This window comes from Nyctereutes procyonoides, unplaced genomic scaffold (assembly GCF_905146905.1).
Source record: "Nyctereutes procyonoides isolate TBG_1078 unplaced genomic scaffold, NYPRO_anot_genome, whole genome shotgun sequence".
Taxonomy (NCBI): Eukaryota; Metazoa; Chordata; class Mammalia; order Carnivora; family Canidae; genus Nyctereutes; species Nyctereutes procyonoides.
The window spans coordinates 17,623,658-17,631,311 of record NW_026575144.1 but is presented as its reverse complement, the minus strand read 5'-3'; the positions used below and the strand labels follow the sequence as shown (position 1 = coordinate 17,631,311).

The following is a 7,654-nucleotide window of genomic DNA, read 5'->3' as shown; positions in this document are numbered from 1 at the left end:
CTGTTTTTTTATCCAGTCTGAAACTCTGCGCCTTTTGATGGGGTCATTAAGCCCATTCACGTTCAGAGTTACTTGAACTTCTTCTTAAAGGGGAGTTTTAAGAGTCCCCCTTAAAATTTCTTGCAGAGCTGGTTTGGAGGTCACATATTCTTTCAGTTCCTGCCTGTCTTGGAAGCTCTTTAACTCTCCTTCCATTTTGAATGAGAGCCTTGCTGGATAAAGTATTCTTGGTTGCATGTTCTTCTCATTTAGGACCCTGAATATATCCTGCCAGCCCTTTCTGGCCTGCCACGTCTCCGTGGAGAGGTCTGCTGTTACCCTAATATTCCTCCCCATGAAAGTCAGGGACTTCTTGTCTCTTGCTGCTTTAAGGATCTTCTCTTTATCTTTGGAATTTGCAAGCTTCACTATTAGATGTCGAGGTGTTGAACGGTTTTTATTGATTTTAGGGGGGGATCTCTCTATTTCCTGGATCTGAATGCCTGTTTCCCTTCCCAGATTGGGAAAGTTTTCAGCTAGGATTTGTTCAAATACATATTCTGGCCCTCTGTCCCTTTCGGCGCCCTCGGGAACCCCAATTAAACGTAGGTTTTTCTTCCTTAGAGTGTCATTTATTTGCCTTAATCTGTCTTCATGGTCCCTTAATTGATTGTCTGTTTTTTCCTCAGTTTCCCTCTTTGCCATTAACTTGTCTTCTATGTCACTCACTCGTTCTTCCACCTCGTTAACCCTCGTCGTTAGGACTTCTAGTTTGGATTGCATCTCATTCAATTGATTTTTAATTTCTGCCTGATTGGATCTAAATTCTGCAGTCATGAAGTCTCGTGAGTCCTTAATGCTTTTTTCTAGAGCCACCAGTAGCTGTAGAATAGTGCTTCTGAATTGGCTTTCTGACATTGAAGTGTAATCCAGATTTTGTAACTCTGTGGGAAAGAGGGCTGTTTCTGATTCTTTCTTTTGAGTTGAGGTTTTCCTTCTAGTCATTTTGCTCAGTGCAGAGTGGCCAGAAACAAGTTGTATTGGAACACGGGGGAGTATCACTGGTCCCTCTAGCTGGTCTTCTGGGGGAGGGGCCTGTTGCGTTGACCTTCAGGTGTTAGCACTTGGGGGAGCTGCTCTGCCCCTGCCTGCTGCAGGGCTCAGCGGGGGTTGTTTACCCCGCCAGGCCCCAGGAGGAACAGTTGCAGTTGCTATGGCAACTCTGGAAGCCTGGATTCAGCCTCCGCAGGAACTACGTTGCTCGGGGCTCTCGGCTCTCGTCCGCAGGGCCTGGAGGCTCCGGGGCGGGGCCGCTGATCTGCTCAGCTCGGGGCAGGAGCGTCCTCGCTGTCCTGGGCCCTCCCGGCCCCTGCCTGTCCCGGGGGAGGCCGGATCCTGGGCTGTGTCCCGGCGCCCTGTGCTCCGGGGCCTGCGCTGTGGGATTCGCGCTCCCGCCCCGCAGCCCCCTCCGCGGAGCCGCTCCCGAGCCCCTCCGAGCTGCTCCGGTCGGTCCCGCCGTGCGCGCTGCAGCCCTTAGGGAGCTCGGAGCACTCTCCTGCGCTCGCAGGTGTCTGTTAGTGTCCCCGGGAGCCCGAGGGCATCCCCGCCCTCCTGGGTCCTGCTCCAACTCCCTGCGAGCCCCTTTCCGCCCGCCCGGGAAGGTTGGTGCAGCTCCTGCTCCTCCGGGACGGGGCTCTCCTGTCCTGGGGACACTCGCCCCGGCCTCAGCCCGGCGCCTCGCGGGGCCCCTCCCCCTCGGAGGCCTTTTGTTCCTTTATTTCTTTTTCCCCGTCTTCCTGCCTTGATAGAAGCGCGAACTCTTCTCACTGTAGCATTCCAGCTGGTCTCTCTTTAGATCTCAGGCCGAATTCGTAGATTTTCAGGATGGTTTGAAGGTTATCTAGGTAATTTGGTGGGGACAGGTGATTTGGGGACCCTACTCTTCCGCCCTCTTGCCCCTCCCCTCTCACTTCTCCTTCTCTTCTATCTTCTCCTCCCCTCTTCCTTTCCCTCTAGCTCCAGCTCTTTCTCGCTCTCCTCCTCCTCTTCCCTTTTCTTCTTCTCCTCCTCCTTCTTCTAGCTATGCTGATCTTCTGAACCATCCTTACAATGATTGTGTCTAAGATTATTGATTACAAATTAGTTTTGATGACTTTTTCCTGGTCCAGCATTCCAACAGTCTACTGCCTACCTCTAAATCATCTGCCCCCTTCCAATTTCATCTTCTCTAATCCTAACTAAATCTGCCCAATTCCTGGGGTAGAATGAAAGTTCACCCTGCTTGTAGCCGTATGTCAGGCAATCACCTCTTATTAGACAATTTGGGATGAGTCAGCTCTGGAGCAGAACTGCAAACAGTAGATAGATGCAGAGGGTCTGGAGAGCCCAACAGAGGTTTTGGGAACCAGCTTTAGTCTGAGGAGGAAATGGAGGGAGAGTAGTCAGCTGGCAGGAGAATGGACGTTTAGTCATAAGGTAGCACCGCTGGGGCTTTGGGGGATGTCTGAACATAGACAGCTTCCCACTTTCTGCATCTTATCCAGTGCAACATGGAATTAGCAAAATTAGCAACACTCACAATCACTTTAAATTTAAGGATGGATGTGAGGAGTCGCCGGAGTTGAGAAATCCACATTGAAGACTATTGCCCAGAAGAAAAGATGTTTGGTTTTCACAAGCCAAAGATGTACCAAAGTATATAGGGCTGCTGTATTTGCAGAGCTAAGTCCTCCAATTCTCGATTCGCTGACAGTAAACGCTATGAAAAGGACTTCCAGAACTGTTTTTGGTTGCATGAGACTCATTCAGGAGACATCTGTATGCCTGTGTCCTGCTTGTGGAAAGATGGAAGAAATTGACAGCAAGATAAAAAAACAACAACAAAAAACAAAACAAAACAAAACAAAACCAAACCTGGAATAATGTGGTAGATGCAAGGGCAGGACCCAGTCTGAAGACTACTTTGAAACCAAAGAAAATGAAAACTCTATCTGGAAACAGGATAAAGAGCAACCAGACCAGTAGTAAACTAGAGAAGGAATTTAAATGTCACAATTCTGACGCTTATACTACCACCACAAGTGCCTCCCCAGCTCAATCTCCCTGTTATGTAACCAGTCAGATGATGGCTCAGACACAGAGATGGCCTCTGGCTCTAACAGAACTCCAGTTTTTTCCTATTTAGATCTCACATACTGGAAAAGACAGAAAATATGTTGTGGGATTCTCTATAAAGGCCGTTTTGGGGAAGTCCTCATTGACATACATCTATTCAAGCCTCGATGCAGCAATATAGAAAGCAGCTGCTGAGATGCCGGGGGAGCAGGGGCCAGAGCCTCTGCCCATCTCCACTCAGGAGTGGTAACTGAGGTTTAGGCAGAAGGGGAACAAAAATGATTTAAATTTTGGAAAGAAAATAAAGAAACAAAACCCTATTTTTAACTTGAATATCTGCTGCTATTCTGCCAAAAGACAATTTCTAGAATATTTTTGAATGGGTTATTTCTTCTCCAGTTCCACAAACTCTGAAGCCAGTGTCTAGCTTACTAAAAGAAAAAAAGAAGTGTACATAATATTTAAGATGCTGAGTATTTTATAGGAAAGCTGAATGCTGCTGTAAAGTGCTCTTTAAGTCTTTTTTTTTTTTTTTTTTTTTAATCCCCTTCTAATGAATGAAACTAGGGGAATTTCAGGGGACAGAGATGGGATTTGTTGTATGATAAATGTATGTAGTTTTAGTCTTTCTATATTGAGAAGCAGTGGTTGGGGCATTTTTTAAGACGGCTATCCTTGTTTTCCTTCATGATAATAAATTTGTCATAACTCAGGAACATGGACTTGCCCCTAGAGGCAGTTGTTAATAATTCTGAAAAAAAAATAAGGTCTTGCCAAGGTTCTGATGATTCAAACCTGTACTACTGAATATGAAGCAGGATAGACTAAGCTCTGGCACAAATACTTTGAAGGAGTAATCTTTAAATATACAGAGGTAACCTGACTGTATATGTTATATCCTGTGTCACCTCCCTCCATGTTGATATTTGATAAAAGATTTTAATCTATATTGAAACTTCTAAAACAGAGTCAAAACTTCTCTGGGGAAATGTCAAGTTTTAGGATGAGCAGTCCTAAATGAATAGTACCAAAGCATTACCATCTGGTAGAGATCACATTCTGTTAAAAGGGTTAAATTATCTAACAAATGTGCAAGTCTTCAGGTTGGCACACACAGAAAAACATAGGTTAATGCTTCTTGGGGCACATTTCTTAGAGGGCTTGCCTACTGTGTAAATAATTGACTTTTGTTTGTGTTACATGACTGGTTACTTCATCGAAAATCTGCACAATTCAGTTTTAGCTCTGGATTACTTCACTTGACCTTTGTGAAGGTTTTATCTGTGTAGAGTGGTTATTTGACTTGTTTTAACCTGTTAGGGTTTTTTTTTTTTTTTCACTCTGTATTAAAGTAAAATTCTACTAAAAGAAAAAAATTTAAGATTGGTAGCCATTGTAATAACACTTTTTGCTTAATATTTTTAAAGTATTTGTTAAAAATACTTAAAAATATTTGTTAAAGTATTTGTTAAAAACCACATATTTAGGCAATACTTCATTGCTGGGGTCTTAAAAATATTATCAAAGTTTAAAATTATCTAAATTTTAAAAAGAATTCATCAAAATTGGGCCATATATATATATAATGTAAAGCATGGATTAGAAAAATATTTCCATAAAATAGGGAGTTAAATTTATCCTTGAATTAACTTCTATTCTACTGGTCTCCATTAGACAAGACAATCTTCCATTTTGGACAACAACGTTATTTAGTCTAGATAAAGGAAAAATAAAGGAGTGACAAAATATTTAATTTGTCTAATTACCAACTTTCAATCTTTCTTTCCTTTTCCTTTTGAAGTAGACTCCAAGCCCAACATGACATGAGGTTCAAACTCATGACCCTGAGATCAAAAGTCTCATGCTCTGACTGAGCAGCCAGGTGCCCCTTTACTGACTTAAAATTTCAAATAACCCACATTCATTTATATGACCACTTCTATTTTAGTTACATAAAATTTCCTATTTACTTAAAAAAAAAACCAAAATGAATTATATAGAATATTCTGCTTTTATCAGGACAAATAAATATAAAGGAAAATAAATTAATATTTCTGTTCTTTTCAGAGTTTACTCCTGTGACAATCTTTGTCCAGGTCCTTGCTCAAAGCCTAAGTAAAGCTTCCCAAACTCGGGAACTCCTGATGAGATAGGGATGCCATAGTGACTCCATTCTGGAATGGCTCCATTTCGGCTGTTTTCCTGCTAGGCCTTATTTATTCATGTTCTATATTACACCTTATGTCTGAGTAAAAACTATAGAAGCTCTATTCTGACCCCAAAGGGGAAAGTAAGAAAATTAATCATTCTCTGAGTTTCTCCTAGGCCCCCAAACACCAGATAACATCAGGGAGAGCCAGATCCCAAATATGCTCTAGGACATTAGCTTCTAGCAAACCTTGGCTGATGCTGGCATCAACACCCCCTACCTTCAGTGATTCATAAAATAATACATATTATTCATCTGTCACCTGTTTTGATCAGAACTTACCCTGGATTTCCAAAGGAACACATACCCTGGACCCCTATCCAGTATAAACCCCTAACTCCAAGGGACAATAAGACTCACTCTCTTTTTCTTTTGAGTTTCCTAGACATTCCATCTACTATACTCTGTCATTCACACTATTTGATAAACTCACCTTTTTCCTGCTCACCTTTGATTTCTTTCTTAATATTTTATTTATTTATTCATGAGAGATACAGAGAGAGAGGCAGAGACATAGGCAGAGTTGGAGAAGCAGGTTCCCTATGGGGAGCCTGACGCAGGACTCAGTCCTAGGACTCCAGGATCACAACCTGAGCCAAAGGTAGACGTTCAACCTCTGAGCCACCCAGGTGTCCCCTCATGTTTGATTTCTAATCTTCATGAAGCCAAGGACCCTCTTGGCTGCTCTGACAGGACCCTTCTCTAGGTCCTCAGACTCAGCCTGCCTGCATCATCAATTTCCAGTAGTACCTGAAAGTAATATAATAAGATTGATTATATAAAATCATTCCCTAATTAATTTTTTTGTGTTATTTCAGGCTGGCTTGATTTAATTTTGCTCAAGAGAGCCACAAAAATTAGTACATCACTATTGTAATTACACATTTACCTCATAATAAAGGCATAAAATATAAAAGAAAAATTTTAAATAGCACTATGTTGCTTACATGTTTCGAATGTGAAATGAATTAGTTATTGAACTACTAGAATGCAAGATAGTTTTTTTTCAGTAAGTAGTTCTCACTCGGTTTTTATCTTAATTTGAATTTAGAATAGGTCCATTTAGAGAATATAATTACTATTATTTCCATAAAAACTTGCTATTATCAGCTAATTGAAAAATTTAAATAAATTGGATCAGTCTCTAGGAGCTATTGTCACAAAAACAGATGCACACATACAAACAATTAATATGCATGAAATAATAAATTTTCAGAAAGAGTAATGTGATAGATATTGTGACTTTTAATAAGAGATATATATTCAGTCTTCATTCCCTTCTGGCAGAGCTCTAAAAACCCTCGGAATTTCCTAGGCAATAAGAGCCATAAAAGCCTTTTGTTATTCATAATAAGCCCCTTTCAACTACATTGCATTTGTGTTAATGAGGTGACTTTGGAAAGCCCTGAAGGATGGGGCTGGATGCCTGGGCAACCACTGGATTAGGGGTTGGAACTTTCAGTCCAAGTCCAGACCCCTAGAGAGGAAAGAAGGGATGAAAGTTTAATCAGTCACTAAAGGCCAGTGCTTGATCAGTGATGCCTACATAATAAACCTCCATAAAAACACACAAAGATGGGGTTCACAGAACATCCAGGTTGGTCGATGTGTGTGGCTACTGGTAAAGGAGGGTACCCAGAAAGAGTATGAAAGCTCCACACTCCTTCCCCCATGCACTCCCTATGCATCTCTTCAATAGGCAGTTCTGTGAGCGGCTTTGGCAAAGGATTGGCCCCAGGAGGGAGTCATAGGAACTTCCAAATTATATGGACTTCTGGCCTGGGACCCAAGAGGGGAGACTGTGAGAGTCTACGGGACAAATCTCTCCCTATGATGTTATTTCAGGTAGAGTGTGTCACACCTGAATTGCGTTGTTGGACACCCACCTGGTGTGGGATTTCTTGGTGTGGGAAGAAACTACCAGATTTGGTGATCAAAAGTGAATAAAGTAGTGAGAGGAGAGGAAACCTAAAAGAATTTTTCCTTTGCAGATGTTAAAAGATAGACTGAGGCACATTAAATTTTTGAAGAGTTTATTTGAAATGTCAATTTGATTGAGGCAAAGCCTTTCCAAAAGTGCTTAGGTGTACTCCACCCCCAGGAGCTCAGTGAACAGCTTTTATAAAGCAGACATGAAAGTAAAGCAAGGAAATTATGTGATTGGCTCTAGCATAGGCAGCTGTCTTACCTGGGAAAGTCAGTTGGCTGTTTATGATTGTTCTTCTGAAGTTTTCATTTCTTAACCTTGAAGCATTTATAGGAATTGACTCTGGCTTATGTTTTGATTAGCTTAAGTAGGCTGCCAAGATACTAGAGCTGTTCCAGTCTCATGGACTCCTTGATTGATTACTT

At 41.9% G+C, this 7,654-nt stretch overlaps 1 pseudogene; it reads left to right on the top strand.

The window, feature by feature from the left end:
- The first annotated feature begins 2,627 nt into the window (after positions 1–2,627).
- On the top strand, positions 2,628–3,343 carry LOC129499077 (SIN3-HDAC complex-associated factor-like; annotated as a pseudogene).
- Positions 3,344–7,654: the final 4,311 nt, after the last annotated feature.